The sequence below is a fragment of the Muntiacus reevesi genome, chromosome 1 (assembly GCF_963930625.1).
Source record: "Muntiacus reevesi chromosome 1, mMunRee1.1, whole genome shotgun sequence".
Lineage (NCBI taxonomy): Eukaryota > Metazoa > Chordata > Mammalia > Artiodactyla > Cervidae > Muntiacus > Muntiacus reevesi.
Window position 1 is genome coordinate 277,087,698 of NC_089249.1, and position 19,904 is coordinate 277,107,601.

Here is a 19,904-nt window from a genome sequence, read left to right on the forward strand (position 1 = left end):
ACAAGGATGCACAGACGTGGGAAGCCAAGCTAGGCAAAGGCTTCCCCGCCACGGCCGGGGGTGCGGGAAGGAGCAGCGCCAATCAGGTGGCCAGGCACGTGCGCGGGAAAGGAGCTTGCACTTTTCCCGCAGGGTCCACCCGGCGGCCCGGGTTCGCCGGTGCCGCGCACTTTCTTGGCGGGCGTCCCTAACCCGGGGCGGGAGCAGGAGGGCGGGGGGGGGGTCCTGGACTCTCTCGGGAACAGTCGTCCCAGCCCCGCGCCGGGCGGAGGGAGCCAGTCGGACATTTCCCGCGGCCTCGCTCCGGGCAGCCGGCGCGGCCACCTCGCCGGGCGGCTCCTCCGGCCTCCGGAGGCTCTCGATCGCGGCCTTGACCCCTCTCCCGGCCCCGGGCGGGAGTCCCGGCTCGCCGCCGCCTCCGGGCCGCGCGTAAGTGCGAACCCCCGGGACGGAGGCCCCCGCAGGGAGGCCCCCGGGACGCGGCGCGCGCGGGAGGACGGGCTCGGGGCGGGCCCGGGAGCCGCTCCCCGGAGCGGAGGGCGCGCGGCGGGCGGAGTCACCGGGAGCCCCCGCCGCCCCCGCCGCCGCCGCGCGCTCGGCCTGTCCCCGCCCCGGGAGCCGGAGCCTCGCGACGAACTCCGCCCGCCGCTCGCGCTTCCGTCCCGGGCTGCGCCCGCCGCCGCGCAGGTGGGTGCCGCGGCCGCCGCCGGGCGCGCGGGGCGCGGGCGCGGGTGGGGGCCCGGGAAGTTGCGCGGGTGCCCGGCGGGCGCCCGGAGCCCGCTGTCTCGGCTGCCCGCGCGCGCGGGCGTGGGTTTCCACCCGGGCTGCCCGGGGGTCGCGGGGGGGACCTGGCGCCGCGCTGGGGGAGGGTCTCGGGGACTGAGCGAGCCTCGCAACAGCCGCGAGCCCCCCAACTTCTCCGACCAGCCCCCGGCACCTACCGGAGCCGAGGGCGTGGGCGAGGGGTCAGCCTCCCGTCCGGGGCTCCTCACCTTCGCGCTTCGCCTGGCGCCCTCGCCCCTCTGTGGGTGAGATAGTTCTTTCGCCCTTTTCTGCCCGCCTCCCCTCCCCCCCCCAACTTGGAGAGCTCTCCCGGCCGGTGAGAAAGTCTCCCTGGTTCCCCGATCGCCCCCGCCACCCCCATTCCCTCGCCCCGGACTGGCTTCGGGTGGAAGCGCGGGGCTCAGCCCACTGGCTGCCCGAGGTGCCCGGGTGTCGGCGAGAGCCGGGAAGCGGTGGAAATTCCCTGCGCTCTGGTCTCGCGTCCTTGCCCAGCTCCGCACGCCTTCCTGCCCGTTTTCTGCCAGCCGGAGAGGATAACACGCCCGCCAAGGGTGATTGCAGAGGCAGGATGGAAAGTAACCACCGCTCGGATACTTGGAAACTAGGCAATGAAGCCTGCTTCCAAGTCTCCTTCCCATCAAGGTGGCCTGGGGACGCGACCTTTTCTGGACACCCTGTGTTCTCGTCTGTGAAACGTGGGTCCGCTTTGTCCACCGCTGAGGGTCGGTGTGAGAATGGAGTTGGATAGTCTAGGTGTGTTACTTGCTTTTGAGCCACGGTCTCTGGTCTTCTGAACGTCCTGTGTTCCAGTCACCTGAGTTCAGGTCCTTCAGCTGAGACGTGATCGATTATATGTCCCTGAGTGATTTGGGTAAAAACTCGTTTTGGGGTTAAAACTCGTGTTTCTGGGTCTGATATTTAGTGTTCCGAATTGAAATCATCTCTTCCTCACCCAAATGTGCAGAGCTATGGATCTTACATATTTCTTCTGTGGTCACAGGATTTCAAATAGCGGAAGGTCGTTACTGGCACACGTCTTTGGAAATAAGTTCTGTGCTTGCTTAGAATGGTTGACAGTCTTTAAAACCTCCTTTTTTCCATCTGAGGTGCAAATTTAAATTTGCTTCTAATTTTAACAGTTCAGGAAGTAGACTTATTTTAGGAAAGTAAGTTCAGAATTTAGCTCAAACAAACTACATGTGCACTGTCATTTTTAAATTTTCAGTTTAAAATCACAGGCACAAGCATTGCTAGCACCACTCTTATTTATGAAGAAAGCAGTTAAAAGGCCTAAGAAGTCAGCTTTAGACTTGATGTTCAATAGCTATGGCCCATTGTTCATGAATTCCTGATTTAATAGGCATTTCATGAGTTCCTATACTGTGCAATGCATTGTGCTATGTGCTTTTAAGTATAGCTACGCCAAAGCCTTTGATTGTGTGGATGACAACAAACTATGGAAGATTCTTAAATAGATGGTAATATCAGACCACCTGACCTTCTTCCTGAGAAATCTGTATGCAGGTCAAGAATCAAAAGTTAGAGCTGGACATGGAACAACAGATTGGTTCCAAATCGGGAATGGAGTATGTCAAGGCTGTATATTGTCACCCTGCTTATTTAACTTATATGCAGAGTACATCATGAGAAATGCTGGGCTGGAGGAAGCACAAGCTGGAATCAAGATTGCTGGGAGAAATATCAGTAACCTCAGATATGCAGATGACACCACCCTTATGGCAGAAAGAGAAGAAGAACTAAAGAGCCTCTTGATCGAAGTGAAAGAGGAGAGTGAAAAAGTTGGCTTAAAGCTCAACATTCAGAAAACTAAGATCTGGCATCCACTTCCATCACTTCATGGCAAATAGATGGGGAAACAATGGAAACAGTGAGAGACTTTATTTTTTTGGGCCCCAAAATCACTGCAGATGATAATTGCAGTCATAAAATTAAAAGATCCTTGGTCCTTGGAGGAAAAGCTATGACCAACCTAGATAGCATATTAAAAAGCAGAGACATTACTTTGCCAACAAAAGTCTGTGTAGTCAAAGCTATGATTTTTCCAGTAGTCATGTATGGATTTGAGAGTTGGACCATAAAGAAAGCTGAGTGCTGAAGAATTGATGCTTTTGAACTGTGGTGTTGGAGAAGACTCTTGAGAGTCCCTTGGACTGCAAGGAGATCCAACCGGTCCATCCTAAAGGAAATCCGTTCTGAATATTCATTGGAAGGACTGATGCTGAAGCTGAAACTCGAATACCTTGGCCACCTGATGTGAAGAACTGACTCACTGGAAAAGACCCTGATGCTGGGAAAGATTGAAGGCGGGAGGAGAAGGGGACAACAGAGGATGAGATGGTTGGATGGCATCACTGACTCAATGGACATGAGTCTGAGTAAACTCTGAGAGTTGGTGATGGACAGGGAGCCCTGGCGTGCTGCAGTTCATGGGGTTGCAAAGAGTCAGACACAACTAGTGACTGAACTAACTGATAGAATATATTCCTTATCCTAGAGAAACTTTCAATCTAACTTAAATACTAATATTTTTATTTCATATTTTATATAAATATCATATATTCTAATAACTACATATTGCAGTGTAGTCAAGAATATATTACTGAAGGCCCTTTAAAACCACTTTTTGGTGAATATGCTCAATAGATTGGAAACAATGAGTTTAGTTAAGCCAGTGTTTTCTGAAATAAAATTTCAAGTGCCTCTAAATCATCAAATGGGGGCCATCCTTGGAAATAAAATCTATAATTTTAGAATGAAAGCTCAGAAAAGTATCTATATATGTGTATGTAGTAATAAATGTTAAAAACTCTTAAAAAACCTTTCCCTTCTCCAGGAGATCATCCCAACCCAGGTATCAAACCCAGGTCTCCCACATTGCTGGCAGATTGTTTATCAACTGAGCCACAGGGGAAGCCCATTAAAAACTGTAGAAATTTAAATTCTAACTTTAGTCAGTTAGTGAATCTATGATGTCCATATACAATTTTCTCAAGTCCTTGAGAAAGGAAATTATAATGCCTGGAAATAAAATACAGAGATAGAAATAAGTTGAAACTTGAACACCTCGTGGCCTGGTGGGCCCTGGATTGATTCTAGAATTTGGCTTGAAAAGTTACAAGATTTAAAAAAAAAAAAAAGGTTGCAATATTCTTAGTGAGACATTTTTAAAGAAACCATTTAAAGAAGGTTTGACTTGGTGCAAAGAACGGGCAGCAATCCCACTTGGAAAAACCAGGTGGACCATCGGGTTGTATTTGGTGTGACTTCGTGACATTGCTGATTCTTTTTCTGCTCCGTGGAAGAATTCGTCCATCTGCAGGATATGTGTAGGATTTCATAGACATGACCTACCAGTACTCTGCTTTGGGTGGAGAAGGAAATGGCAGCCCACTCCAGTATTCTTGCCTGGAGAATCCTATGGACAGAGGAGCCTGGTAGGCTACAGTCCATGGGGTCACAAAGAGTCAGACACAACTGAGCGACTAAACGACCACCACCACTCGGCTTTGAGAGCTTGGATTCAGCTCACACAGGGAGGCAAGACAGGTTTCTGGGCAGCCTGAGGCATATGAAGTTAACTTTACGCTTGGCCTTATTGCTGGTTACCTTTGTTTTCCTATTTGTGACCTGAGATTAAAACTTGTGTCACTGCCCTGGATCTGTATGATTTGGTGTAATGGTCATGAATATCAAGCCAGAAAGCTTCTTGTGCATGTAAGAACTTGCTCTTGCCTTTTGACTCCCTTCAGCTAGTAAAAGCTGATTGTGAAAAGCACATACAAATAGCCGAAGAGAAGGGCTGTCTGCATTATGTTGATAGTGGTGGCCTGTGCTCTCAAGTCTCCTGAGAGTTCAGTTCAGTTCAGTTCAGTTCAGTCGTTCAGTCGTGTCCGACTCTTTGCGACCGCATGAACCACAGCACGCCAGGCCTCCCTGTCCATCACCAACTCCCGGACTTTACTCAAACCCATGTCCATTGAGTCGGTGGTGCCATCCAGCCATCTCATCCTCTGTCATCCCCTTCTCCTCCTGCCTTCAAGAGAGAGGTTGGCATCATCTTATCTGTACAGTTTAGTGTACTGATATAGAAAACAAGACCTTCTTCTTAGCCAAGGTTGAACAACTAATGGCAGGAATAGAACTGTACTTTCAACTGCCTGAAAATAGTTCTCTGGTTTGTCCTTACCACACGTGCTCTCTTATCCAGGGCGCATCAAAAATCTCACATTTATAAATTGTGTATGGTTAAGAATTTTGGCTTTGGGGTTTTGATGGACCTGGGTTTGCGTCCCACCAGGCATTTACTAGTCTTGTAACCCTGGGTAAATTACTTAATCTCCTAAGTCCTCAGTTTCCTCATCTGCCAAATAGTAATAAAGGAAGTACTTAGCTCAAAGGGCTATTGTAAGAATTAAATGAACGAATCAATGTGAAGTGCTTATTAGCACATTGCCTGTTACTTGTTTCATCCCTATTATGCAGGTAGTTATTTCAGTTTCCTGGGGGGAGGAGAATGATAATTCAGAGGTCCAAAGTTTTAAAATAAATAAGCACATAAAAATCTGAGTACATCGCCACCTTCAGTGTTTTGAATTAGCCATTCCCACTGGCTTTATTAATTTATTTAGCAAGTGTTTGTTGAGCTCCTACTATGTGTTGGGCCTTCGTAGGCACTGGCATGCAATGGAATACAAGTCAGTTAGTGTCTTTTAGGTCTTAGGACCTAAAAGTCTGGGGAAGGGTACAGACTTGTAAAGAGAGAATTACAGTCTTAGGTGACTGGTGTGTGGAGTAATGCAGAGAACCACAGAAGACAGACAGGATGATTTGGGAGGCCTCAGTGGATGGGTGTCGTACAGTGGATCGCCTGATCCCAACCGGGGTTGGTGGTGGTCAGGGAAGACTTCTCGTCAACGTACTAAGACCTGGAGAATGAGTGATAGTCAGCCACTGAAGGAGTTGGAGGACTGAAGTGTCCCAGACCAAGGTGAACAGAGCATGAGGCATGGAACGGAAGTCAGGAAGATGATGTAGAAGCGTAATTAATGAAGGGAGAGCTGGAGCCCTGTGGTGGCCGGAGAACCCAGGCTTCCTCTAAAGGGACCGGTAGAAACCTGGCTGCGGCCAAGTGTTGCCAGAAGCCCTGATTTTTAAAGAGGAGCTGAATATTTATATTTCATCAATATGAAATGGCCCAAATATTTTTAAAACTTACCGTGGGCGCAAAACAGACGCATTTTGTAGTTGGTATTCAACCCCCGGCCCACCACTGTATGGCCTACCTTTTAGGGAATGAGAGAAGTTTAGTGCGGCTAAAGGAAAGCATCTTAGAAGAGGTGATGCAAGAGCCCGTAGGTGGGGGCAGGCCTGCTTCCTACAGGGCCTCGGGGTGCTGGCCGAGGAGGGCTGGCTTAATCCCGAGCGCGGCGGATGACATCGAAGGCTGAACCCAGAGCCGCCTGCTGAGCTTTTATTTACAGGGTACATTCTGGCTGTGTCTGTCCGCGTGCGCGTGTGTTCCGTTGCTCATTCAGGTCTGACTCTTGGCGACCCCATGGACGGACTTTCCTAGGCAAGAAGACGAGTGGGTTGCCATTTCCTACTCCAGGGGGTTTTCCTGGCTGAGGGATTGAACCCGCGTCTCTTGCGTCTCCTGCATTGGCAGGCAGATTCTTTTTTTACCACTGGACCACCTGGGAAAACCCTATTCTAGCTACTGTATGGAAAAATGCCTGGAAGAGGCTTTGGTGATAACTGTTTCGAAAGCTGTCACAGTGGTGCTCTTAAGAAATACGTCTAGAAGCAGAGACTCAAGCAGGATTGGAGAGAGATGGGTAGATTGCAGAGATGTGTTTGAACTGCCACTGGTGGGAAATAGCTCTCCCTTAATCCCTCAGGTGTCCGCACATCTTGGGAGCAGAGGCACTGACTGTTTTCATTCCAGAATATCTTTTCAGGGACTTTGGTACAGCATATAGCTATGGAAAATAGAAGTATTCTTTCTCTATGGATTAAAGAGCAAAGCATAGGTCGGTTTACTGTGCGTTATAAAAGATTTGGTATACTCTAAGCTCAGGAATCCCCTCTCTAGTGCAAATCATTGGGTAGATAGGTATTGCCTGCCCTCTGCCTGTCATACCGTGGGAATTGGGTTTCACAGAACTGGCATAACTATGCTAATACTCCTGCTACTGGTTTTTTTCTTTTTTTTGAGTAATGTAATCCTTTGTCTATGACCTAGTAATCTCATTCCTTGTGCCAGCATCCCTGAAACTGTGGCATGCTTATTTGTTAGTACTAGCCATGGAGCTTAGCCAGGGGCCACATTGTTTAGACTTGTTTCAATTAATTAAAATTAAAAAAATGTTGCTTCCTCAGTCACTCTAGCCACATGGCAAATGCTTAATAGCCACACGTGGCAAGTGGCTACTGTAGTGGGCAGAGCAGATAATAGAACATTTCCGTCGTTGCAGAAAGGTCTGCTGGGTGTTTCTGGTTTAAAGCTTCAGACTTTTAGTATTCTTGGATGAGAGGCAGATGTCGTTGACTATGGCAGCCTGCAAGTGATGCCTGTTAGATGGTGTTAGATTCATAGAGGTTCCTTTGTCCAAAGGAAATATTTCCGCGTGAATAAATAGTACAGTATTTAGTTCACACCTGCTGGGGGAAAAACATAGAGAATTGTCTGCAGTGTTGGCTCGGAGACTGGGCAGAGGGGGGCCACGTGGCTGTACGAGTTCTCCATACAGGTGGCATTCCTCAAAATCACATGTGACTGTGAGCTAGAGATCTGGGCTGGAAGGAGCTGGCGCCTCTGAACGCTGCCTTCAGCTCCACCTCCCCGCCATGCCTAGCGGGCAGGGACAAGAGTGGCATGTTGGCAGCGCGGCTCCGGAACCCAGCCGGTCCAGCAGCACCCAGACAGCGCCTGCTGCCACCCAGCTGGGCCGCCTGTGCGCAAGGAGAGGATGGGGGGACAGGGAGATTTCCACGTGGCTCCGGTTCACGGAGTTTACGTGGATGGCCTCAGGAAAAGAAGAAACTGGACTCAAAAAAACAAACAAAAAAAAAACCCAACCCACAGAAACACAGAAGTGTAAATCACAACCTTAAATGACACAGCGGAGGTGGGGGATAACGCCAGGACCCAAGAACAGCAACAGATCCGCGTTCCTATCAGATGCGGGCAGCTCGTGTTGAGGAGGGCATGGACCACAAGCGCTGGGAAGAGACAGCACAACTTTCTTCCTGTCCTTCTGTAATTCTGTTAGTTTAGTCAACAGCTGCGGCAGCCGCAAGGGACACATTTTGACCCGTATTGAGGGTGCCGTTGACTGCTGGCTCTGTGGTAACAACATAAGCAAAACAAGGGACAGTGGTAGGAATTCTAAAGATGGAGACCCTTACGGAAGACTCAGGCTACCATCTGCTATTTCTATGGGTAAAAATGCCTTTGCAAAAATTTCAGATATTGTGAATTTCATGTACCTATGCTGGAAGAAACTTGCTTCACAATGGTCCTTATTTGTAGCACAATCAAATTTCACTTATACAAGGACTAACTCATGTTTTTAAAAAATCGAAGTTTTAGACTGTTTTAAAGATTGATCCTACTGAATGTTTATATTCATGACCCAGAACCTGCTAAGGATGCCCCCTTGTAGAACGCTTTTGAAGAAAGCTTTCATAAAGAGGAAATGTTAATTTTGAAGTAGAAAGATGATCATTTATATGTAACTGGAGGCTTCTGTAGTGTTTAAGGAAAACTTACATGAGTTGCACATTTACCTCTTGCTTGCCCTGCTAATTTCCACAGATAATCCTTCTCCAGTTTCAGTAACTTCTGGGAGAGTCAAGGTCAGCTGCTCTCAGGGTTTGTATTAATGTGGAGTCCCTTCATTGAGGTTTCACTTAGGGAGGTTTTACTCCATTTCCTGTTTTAATGCTACTTTGCTAAATGTTTTATTTTTTTTAAATTGTGAGTTAAAAATATTTTATTTTGGTAGGAGTGGAAAAGGTTGGTGACTCCCCCGGCCACGTTCTCCCCTCCTCTGCCCCCCGAAATGTGGCCACATCAGTTGTTCCGTGTGCTTCCCTTTTTCTTTCTGGCTGGCTTGCCGCGGTTCCTAACCCGGGCTTCAGGCTTGCATTGCCTCGTGCCTCCCTTCTCTTCATGCAGACAGCGTGACATTAGAAATCACTGTTGTCTGTTGTATTTCTGAAGATCGGAATTTCACCAGTTTCACGCTGTCCCTTCTCAGGCCGGGTGTGGTAAATCATCTTTGGAAAACTGGCTTCAGTAGTGAAACAAACCAGGAGACGTGCTGTTTATTGCATGAGTCACCGGTGGCTTCACGTGAAAGGAAATGATACCAGATTGCTTTTCGCCCACGTCACTGTGAATATCTTTAAAATCGGCCCGAAATAAGGAAATCAAAATAAAGTGATCAGCTCTTTGTTTTCCCCCAGAGCATTTAGAGGGGTCTGGGTTCTGACGTTAGGTGATTATAACAGCAAGCCTGAGGGTCACACATTCGGCCTCGTCCTTTAACCTGTGACTTCCTGGGGTGCTCAGAACTTTGGAGGCTGGTGCATTTTCTCAGGTTGCACACCAGTAATTTTAATCAGGAACAAAGTAGGTTCGTTCTATTATAAACCATTTCCTCCATGGCCGAGTTGCCTCACTTAGCTATTACTGCATGCCTAATCGACCACAGTGAAATGTCTTTAAAACATTTTCCAGGGGACTGAGGACTTTGGGGAGAATTTTTATAAGGGAAAATGCCGAGGAGGAGAGTCTGAAGGGTTTCTTAGCATAGATAAATCTCTCCAGAGGGACTGATGAGTCAAGGAGTCTGTTAGTAGGATATGTAAATGTAACCTTTCACCTAGTTACTGCCATTACCTAAGTCATAACTATGTAGTTTTAGCAAATTGTTTGAACTGGTTCCAGTTACTTAATAAAACAGAGCGTGTTGGTCCAATTCTTTTCTAGTCTGCAGTCAGCCCCACTTCAAAGTTTGCATCGCCCTGGGCTTTCCCTGTCTGCTGTTTCAACAGCAGCTTGTCATCCTGTTAAAGAGTTTTCCACTAATTTCTTTATCCTCGGCTCTTGTTAAGTGTTTGTGGAAAGTTTTTCATCTGTGTATTTGATATTAACTTCTAGCTTTTTGTTCCTGATAGGGTAGACTTCCCCGGTGGCTCAGCGGTAAAGAACCTGCCTGCAATGCAGGAACCACAGGAGATGCGGGTTCCATCCCTGGGGCGGGAAGATCCCCCAGAGGAGGGCCTGGCAGCCCACTCCAGTGTTCTTGCCTGGAGAATCCCATGGACAGAGCAGCCTGGCGGGGCTACAGTCCATGGAGCTGCAAAGAGTTGGACCCGACCGAAGCCACTTGGCACACACGCACACATCACTTATTCAGCATCACTTATTCTGTGCCAGCCATGTTCCCAGGGCTGCTCTTGACCCTAGAAATCCGAGAGGGAGCAAAACGTTGATGATCCGTGGTTGTTGTGGAGCATAGAGTCCAAGATGAAGACAGTCATTCATTAACTTTTTAAAAAGCACAGCAATTAATAATTGCATGATTACAAACAGAGGTAAATGCTCTGAATAGAGCGGTAGGTTTTGTGGGTTTGTATAACAGGAACCCGAGGAACTGATGCTTGCTTGATAACAAGCATGAGTAGGAGAACGTGAGAGGTGGGGAGAAGACTGTTGCTCACAGCAGGGGGAAGTTAGCGCGGAGACCCTGCAACAGGGTCTGGGAAGGGAACAGCCTGGAACCAAGGAACTGAGGACTGGAACGCAGGGGAGAATGGAGTGAGGTGAGGCTGGACGCTCAGGCTGCGGCCAGTTAAGAGTTTGGTCTTCATCCCAAGGACCGTGGAGAGTGTTGAAACAGGGGTTGCTGACCCTGTGAGGTTTGTGTTTTGGCAGGGTCATCTGTGGGGGGTGAGTTGGAGGGGGCCCAGGGTGGTGGTGGGGAGTGGTGGGTGGCCTCTGCGCTAATCCAAGTGCATTGGGAAGAAGTGCTAAGCCTGCTGTGTGTACTGGGAAGAGGCAGTGACGATGGATTAGAAGAGTTTCAGGGGATAGCATCAGTTTTACTTGGGAATGAGATGGGATGTTCTTTTATTCATTCAACAAGTATTTAGTGAGTTTTAAACTTTATGCCAAGCTCTGGGACTATAACTATGACCAAGATACACAAGATCCTTGTACTCATGGAGTTTACATATTAATGGGCATGGTGGCTAATCAGTAAATTTTAATATATATATATAAATAATAATAAATATATAAACAATATATATAAGTATAATAAACATATAAATATAATAATAAATATATACATATTCAGTTCAGTTCAGTTGCTCAGTTGTTTCAGACTCTTTGCAACCCCATGGACTGCAGCACACCAGGCCTTCCTGTCCATCACCAACTCCCGGAGTTTACTCAAACTCATGTCCATTGAGTCGATGATGCCATCCAGCCATCTCATCCTCTGTCATCCCCTTCTCCTCCTGCCTTCAATCTTTCCCACATTCTTTTCAAATGAATCAGTTCTTCGCATCAGGTGGCCAAAGTATTGGAGTTTCAGCTTCAACATCAGTCCTTCCAATGAACACCCAAGACTGATCTCCTTTAGGATGGACTGGTTGGATATCCTTGCAGTCCAAGGGACTCTCAAGAGTCTTCGCCAACACCACAGTTCAAAAGCATCAATTCTTCAGTGCTCAGCTTTCTTTAGAGTCCAACTCTCACATCCATACGTGACCACTGGGAAAACGATAGCCTTGACTAGATGGACCTTCACTGGGAAGTAATGTCTCTGCTTTTTTATAAATAAATATAAATATGTATTATACATACAAAGTTTCAGATAAGTCCTGTAAGGAAAAATGAAGCTGTGTAAGGAACTGGAGACTGCCAGAGGAGGGCCCCTCATCGGACAGTCAAGAAGGACTTTTTTGAAGATGTGGCGTCTGAACTAAGACCCAAATGAAATGGGAGAACTCACGATGCACAAACCCTCTTCCAAGCAGAGGGAAGAGCACGCACAAGGTCTTGAGGTTGGCACGGGAATCCCCTCCCCCAGAGATTACCAAGGAGGCCAGGGTGTGTAGAAATACAGGCGGAAAGAAGAAAGATGTCAAGGATGCCTTGCCAATGCTTGAAACGTAGAGCGTCTGAATAGATTCATTACATTCTCTTCGGTCATAACCTGCTTTTCAAAACCAGCCAGCCCCAGGTTGCTTGGCCACTCACCTGATTTAACACTGCTCCTGGAACAGCTCCCTTCCTCACACCTTGCTGAAAACCTGACGGCGATGTCTGCATGTCCATTCGCGATGGTGACCCCTCCGTGAGGTCAGTAGCAGGGCGTCTCTTGCTTCAAGCCCGTTTCAGCTCTTCCTGGACTTCTCAATTAGTCAGTCATAGGCCTTCCTCGTGTTCGTTGAGACCTTCCATATACTTTACTGTTTTCCTCCTTGACATCACATGTATTCACCACAGCCCTGTGCTGTGCTTAGCCGCTCAGCCGTGTCCAGCTCTTTGCGACCCCGTGGACTGTAGCCCGCCAGGCTCCTCTGTCCACGAGGATTCTCCAGACAAGAAGACTGGAATGGGTGTCCGTGCCGTCCTCCAGGGGATCTTCCCCACCCAGGGATCGAACCCTGGTCTCCTGCATTGCGGGCGGGTTCTTTACCAGCTAAGCCACCAGGGAAGCCCATGCACCACTTAGTCGCTCAGTCACGTCTGACTCTTTGCGACCCCCACGGTACCTCTTTCCTATTACTCTTTCCATCTCTTCCTTCAGGGCCAAGTTCACAAGTGATATGTTACCTTTTCTACCATTTTCTTCTGATTTGCGCCACCTGGCCTGGGTCACGGAGGTCCTCAGCCAACTCAGTCTGTGTGATGTCATTCTTTTTCTTCCTGGGGTCACTTGAAAAGGCACTACTTCTCAGCGCCACCGTCATTCCAGATGAAAATATTTAGGCTTATATTCTTCCCTCCTAGAGAAAAATTGATGGGGACACCAGCTCTGCTCTGGTACTCATGCAACACTGGCCAGAACATTCAGCTGGCTGAGGTTTAGTTTCCTTGTCTGCTCACCTATTTCTTCCCCAGCGTGGTTGTACGAAGGGAAGTAAAACATGGAAAATGCGTAGACACAAATGTAGGACCTCTTTAATATTTCAGAAGGACGTATTTCCTACCCTCATCTCAGGGTTTTTCACATCAGTTCGCACCAGGGTGGGATCGTGTGTGCTGCAAGGGTTCTGGGAGGTGTCTGGAGCGCCCAGCCACATCCTGCAAGCTGGGGATAACTCAGTCCATGGCCTGTGTGTTCCTCTCCTGGGGCTCTGCAACAAAACCCCACCAGCTCATGGCTTAAACCTCAGAAACTGACTGTCTCAGAGTTCCGGAGGCTCTGAGACCAGTGTACCAGCAGGGCTGCTTTCCTTTAGAGTGTGAGGGAGAACCCCTCCACCTTCTCTCTGAACTGTTGGTAGCTCCAGGCATTCCTTGGCTTGTCGATGCAATTCTCCCTCTGTCTTCATCTGGCCTTTCTTCTGCATCACTTCTACAACACTGTTTCCTGTGTTTATTAAGGACACAGTCATTGGTTGATAGCCCACTCCTGTGACCTAATCGTAGCAGGATCATCCTTATAGGCCCTGTTTCCAAATAAGGTCACACTCATAGGTACTTGAAGTTAAGACTTGAACATCTTTTTAGGGCTCCAATTCAGTTCATATTGACATGATTCAATACGCATATGAGAAAGGGAAGTCACAGAGTTGCTGAACTAGCTCTGAATACTAGAATGACTCATAGAGGAGCTGCATTAGGTGTGTTAGAGCTAGTTTCCTGTATGATATGGGGTGAAATAAATGAAATACTTGGTAAAAAAAAAATTAGGTGTGAAATGCTTCTTTTAGAGTCCTGCAAGTCCTGTTCATTTCAAATCGGTTTAACTTATAGCATAGAGGGCCCGCCAAGAGAAGGAACAAAAGAACTCAATAACTTTTCTTCTCTTTTTATAATAGTACATCAGTTGTTGTATTGGTGTGAATGAAAAAAACTATGCGGTCCATGTGTGTATTCATATCATCTTCATGTGAACTTTTTTTGTGTGGCAAATTTTATTGCTTCTATTGATTTTTCTTTCTTTTATTTTTTTGGCCCAACCTGCTTCTCTTTGACTTTCTGGAAGGCCACATTCGGTCCTATGACGAACTGATCCCTTCTCTGCTAAACACCCAAAAGAGTCTGCTGTTTTTCTCTTATTAGGTGCTCCAGCCTTGTTGATAAAACTCATTCCTCTCTTAGACTTAAAAAATATCATTGGTATATTTTTTATCATCAGTTTTGTTGCTGTTGCTGTTTTGTTATTTTTCGATAATGCATGGGACAGTTCGATGCATTGTTAATCTGTTGATGTTGGAGGATACGTAAGTGCATCCCTTTTAGATTTTGACCAGATTTGACATTATGGTGTTAACATTTTATTTGGTGAACATGTTAATCTTCATAGGCTTTCTTATTCTGGCATGTAAGACAGCCTTTGCCTTAGGGCCATTAAGGAAGGTACCTGAAGCTGGTGTACGATTTTCCTGTACTTTGCTGACCAATTTAAAACTTTAACCATTTTTTATTTCCTAACAGTTTGGCACAGAAGCTTATTATAGAAAGTCAGTGAGCCTTGGTGAATACTTGACTTTTATATAGAAAAGTGGTTGTTTTTTGGTCAACTGGAAGAACATAGCTCCCGTGTTCTAAAAAAACGTGACGTACAAAGTTTTTAGTTGTTGCATTTCCATTAATTTGCTTCATTCTTATTGCTGCGTTGAGATTTTCACTAAAGGAAAAAACAGCCATAAGTTTTCTTAGCCATAAGTTGCTAATTCTGCTTATGAAAAAAAATAAAAACAATGAATTGTAGAAATACATTCCCTCTTAATGTATTATCAAGTAGGTATCAAGTAGGAGAAAAAAAAGTATTTTGATCTTGCTCTTCCACATGCAAGAGGATACCTTCTTTCTGAAACTACAGAAAGGTGAAAGTATATGAAAAGGGTAAAATAAAAGGAGATTAAATTTATTGCTACCTTAGTTTTTGTCATCTGTAAGTCTTGATTCTTCCTTGTTCTTTTTTAAAATAATATTATCTATTTAGGTATTTTTGGCTGTGCTGGGTCTTCCTGCTGGGCGGGCTTCTCTCTAGCTACGGGGCACAGCCTTCTCACTGCAGGGGCTTTTCTTGTCGTGGAGCAGGGCTTCTGGGGCACACGGGCTGCAGTAGCTGAGGTACCTGGACCCAGTATCCGTGGCCCCCGTCTCTAGAGCACAGGCTCAGTACTCGTGGCTCTGTGCTTAGTTGCTGTGGGGCATGTGGGATCCTCCCGGATCAGGGGCCGAACCCCCATCGCCTGCACTGGCCGGACAGCTCTCTACCCCTCAGCCACCAGGGACGCCCCCTTCCTTGTTCTTAAGTAAATAAAGTTTTTCACAACTATTTTCCCTCAAAAACATAAATACCAGAAGGTCAAAATAGTTACTAAAGTGATAAGAGCGACCAAAAATATATTGAAGAGAGAGTGTGTCAGATAGAAAATTTCATGGCTTGAGGAGTGAGGTGGATGGTGGTGCTGGGGGCGGGGAGGTTAGGGCAGGGTGTTTTAAAAGGTATGTGAGTTCCTGGAGTCAGAAAAAACCTTGTTGCTGACTGTTTTAAATTTTTTTTTTTTTTTGCTGTTTCTGGTTTTTCAATCGTCCACTGTTGTTCCAAGTTAAAACATTTATGTGTGTGTTCTTTCTCCCTAAAACGTGACCTTCAGGCCCCGCCTGGGACGGCCTGGAGTTTTGTGTAATCTCGGCATCCAGTGGAGTGTTTGACCCCGGGGTGCTCAGCCAGTGGGATCCAGCACAGTCACCCATCTCGCTGGTACCACGTACCCTCCATGGTCAACTGCTTACACATTTTCCTGAGACACAAATACAAACATGAATATATATATATGTTTATACATGCTGCTGCTGCTAAGTGGCTTCAGTCGTGTCTGACTCTGTGCGACCCCATAGACGGCAGCCCACCAGGCTCCCCCGTCCCTGGGATCCTCCAGGCAAGAACACTGGAGTGGGCTGCTGTTTCCTTCTGCAATGCGTGCATGCATGCTAGTCACTTCAGTCTTGTCCGATGGACAGCAGCCCTTCAGGCTCCTCTACACACACACACACACACACACACACACACACACACACACACGTCGTAAGATACGTGCATGGACTTGAGTCAGCCTCGGGTTCGAGCCCCTGGTGTGACGTTGCCAGCCCTGTGACTCCGGAGAGGTGCCTCACTCTGTGCCTCATGTCGTCCTCTCTGAAATCAGATCATAATGACAGTGGACCGGCCCTTTGGTGTTTATTATGGACCAGACGCTGTTCTAAGCACATCACGTGTTTCTGACGGAGGATGCGCGCAGCAGCCCTGAGAGGTAGCGTCTGTTATCTCCAGGTGCAAGTAAGGAAAACGGGCCGATTTGCCCGAGGTCACAGGGTGCTAAGTGCTGGGGCCAGGGCGTCTGCAGACTCTGCCTTCGGGGCCGTGTCACCGGAGAGCGCGGCGGTGCCCGGCGGTGCCCGTAGGTCGGGGCCTGGCACGGAGCGCGCACCGGGACGGCCGCTGCCTGCCTCTGCGTGCCCGCCGGGATGGCTGTCTCACGCCTGGCCTTCCCGCGTGCAGCCCCGGCCAGAGGCGGCCTGCAGACGGCCGGCCCGCGCCCGCCCCCGCTAGTGCGGCCTTAGTGTCAGGGTCCAGCGCGCTGACAGACCCTCTCGGATGCTTGCCCGCTGTGGGCCAAGCAGACTGCGCTGGCGCCGCCCTGGGGCTCCGGCTGGGAAGAACCTGCCTGGCCTGCAGGAGGCCTGGGCCCGACCTCGCGTTGGGAAGACGCCCTGCAGACGGGAATGGCAGCTGCCGTCTTCTTGCCTGGAGGGTTCTGTGAGCAGCAGAGCTCGGCTGGCTGCAGCCCTTGGGGTCGCAAAGAGTCGGACACGACGGACTGACTGACACTTTCACTTTCCCATTGTAGGTTTTTACAGGGAACTGAGCGTAGTTCCCTGGGCTGAAGGTAGGTCCTTGTTTGTCTGTTTTATATATAGTAGTGTGTATATCTTAATCCCACATTTACACCCCCTCTCCCTTTCCCCTTTAGTGACCATAGATTTGTTTTCTGTGTCTGTGAATCTGTTTCTGTTTTGTAAGTTCGTTTATTTGTATCATTTACTGCTCTTATTGCCTACTGTGATTCATACCTAACCGCGTCTTAATAGTAGTTAATAATTTTCCTAAATACTCTCTACAGACTGAAAAAACGGCACTAATAGTGTCTTTCTCATGTTTTTTCTATCAATGAAGTCATGCTTAGATTGGTTCTCAAAGGGATTTATATTTGTTTTTAAACCTAACATTTTAACAGGGCCATATAATGAAGTATTTTGGAACATTTCAAAGTTGCAGCTGTGCAGGGGCCAAAAAAATCAAAACTGTAGGGCTTTGGTTAAACTTTTGGGGAATTATAAACTGCTGGTGGCTACTTAGATTTTCTCCAAAAACAGTTAGGCCCTGTTGCAATGTAAAATATTTATTTTTTGGTACATTGTATACTTGATTCTAGGTTTGAGGGTTGTTGAGAACTATAGCGCCTTATAACGTTTTTTTCTCATTTCTGAAAATTATCATTCTATTAATATATTCATTTGAAAAATGAAAATAAGCCCATTTGCCAGTTGGGAATGAACTTGAAAATCTTTGTCATTTTTGCTGCATTCTGAGCAGGAGCAGGGCTTCCTAGGTGGCGCTAGTGGTAAAGAACTGGCTTACCATTGCAGGAGACGTTAGGAGATGCGGGTTTGATCCTGGGGTCCGGAGGATCCCCTGGAGGAGGGCAGGGCAACCCACTCCAGCATTCTTGCCTGGAGAATTCCATGGACAGAGGAGCCTGGTGGGCTGCAGTCCATGGGGTCGCAAAGAGTCAGACACGACTGTACTGACTTAACACACACAAGCAGGAAGGACATAGAAAAGAAGCAGAAAACAGGCTCATTGTTTAAGGCGTGGCCTTTCTGGGGTTTAGGCTCACCAGCTTTACAGAAGAGAAAATTGAGGCGCAGAGATGACCGCTTTGTTCTGAGCGTGAAGGCTTGTGAGAAGGGTCTTTCTGTTGCCACCCCCTGGCCCTGATGCTTGTGGTCTGCTGGTAGCCACTGACAGCTGGTTTGTGAGACAGAGCGGAAGTGGTTTGGGATCTGTTCTTTTTTCTCAGAATTATGTGCTAGGATGCTTTTGATGTTCACGAGATACACACAGTGTCCTCAAACTTTGGAAATAGTTTCTTTTCCAAGGAAAACATCCTCAGTTTGACTTAATTGTGTTCGTCATAATGTTATGTACATCGATGCCAGTGCAGAATAAATGTCAGGTTATAGCACTTATGAAGTTATAAAAGAAAATAAATTTAAAATTAAATGCCAACAAAGCTATGCAACCAATAAAAACTCAAGTAATTACATTAGTTTATGTGACAGATGTGCTATTTTGCTGAAAGAAAGCTGTCGATTTGGGGCTCATCCATACTCAGGATGGATTATGTTTGATCTGCATCTACTTTTCATTTTATGATATTAAGTAAGTGTTAGTCACTCAGTGATGTCTGACTCTTTGTGACCCCATGAACAGTAGCCCACCAGGCTCCTCTGTCCATGAGATTTCTCAGGCACGAATACTGGAGTGTGTTGCCGTTTCCGTCTCCAGGGGATCTTCCCAACCCAGGGATCCAACCCAGGTTGCCTGCATTACAGGCAGATTCCTTACCAAATGAGCCACCAGGGAAGCCCCATTACTCATGTCGTAAACTTTTGAATATCTCTAATTTCATATGGTTCAACCTAAAAAATGTCTTTTAAAATAAATATATAACTTGGTAGTAATCACTTTAAGGTGTTATTTGTTAATTCAGAATAACAGAACTTCAGGAATACCAGTTTTAATGGCTGTTACTTGATAAAACATGAAAAGCTGTTTTATTCTCTTTGGTGTCAATACTTAAGTGCAGACTGCACCTCAGTCTTGGCTCTGAGCTTAGGGTCTGGAGTCAGACTTCCTGGGTTCATCTCGCTGCAACAATTTGTTTTACATAAACATTTCTATGAATTTTACATTTCTTTGTGATAAACTAAAAGTGCTGGGTTAACAAGTATGAAGATACGAAGTTCTTGCTTTGTGTTGTTTTTCGTTGCCATTTACAGTCAGCTTGTAGAAGAGAGCCCAGGTTACCACATCCCATATCAGGAATTAGAAAACATTTCCCATGAAGCGCCAGTAGGGTGAATATTTTAAGCTTTGCCGACCACATGCACACACACAGTCTCTGAAGCAACTATGTAGCCCTGCTGTAATAGCAGGAAAGCAGCCTTAGGCAATGCATAAAACTTTACTGATGGACACTGGAATTTAAACTTACAGTTTTCATGCGTCTCAGAATACCACTCTTTAAATTTTTTTCCAATAATTAAAAAACGTGAAAACCATGCATTCTTAGCTTGAAAGGTGAACAGAAGCAACAGCAGGCATTTGACTTGGTAATTTGGTGTAATGTGAGGCATTTTATGTTAATTTAAGAATTTTTATCAACCTTTTAATTGTAGTAAACACACACACACACACACATCACAAAGTTTACCCTCTTAACCATTTTCAAGTGTAAAGTTCAGTAGTCATAATATAACAGATGTCCAAAACTTTTTTATCTTGCGAAACTCAACCCACTAGACCAGTTCCCACTTCCTCCTCCCCCTGCCCTGGGTAACCACCATTCTACTCTGTGTTTCTATGAATTTGACTAAATACCTCATATAAATAGACTCATCCAGTGTTTGTCTTTTTGTAACCGGCTTATTTCACTTAACATAATGTCACTTAGAACAAATTTTTGCAGACATGCTTTCCTTTTTTTAGGTATCTTGCTAATTCTGGATCAAATAGAAATGTTTTAAATCTAGTCTGATCTGTTGGGATTGTGAA

At 46.7% G+C, this 19,904-nt stretch overlaps 1 protein-coding gene across 10 annotated transcripts in view; it reads left to right on the forward strand.

The window, feature by feature from the left end:
- The first annotated feature begins 298 nt into the window (after positions 1–298).
- The window catches only part of PAM (peptidylglycine alpha-amidating monooxygenase), a 311,728-nt gene continuing 292,122 nt past the window's right edge, over positions 299–19,904 (forward strand). For 2 of the 10 annotated variants that reach the window (XM_065919968.1, XM_065920300.1), the window contains exon 1: positions 554–687. The gene's annotated coding sequence lies outside the window, so the exon portion shown is untranslated. Of the gene's footprint in view, positions 430–551; positions 688–19,904 lie in introns of those variants that run through there. The other 8 variants (XM_065920161.1, XM_065920543.1, XM_065920361.1 and 5 more) reach the window with 6 other exon arrangements.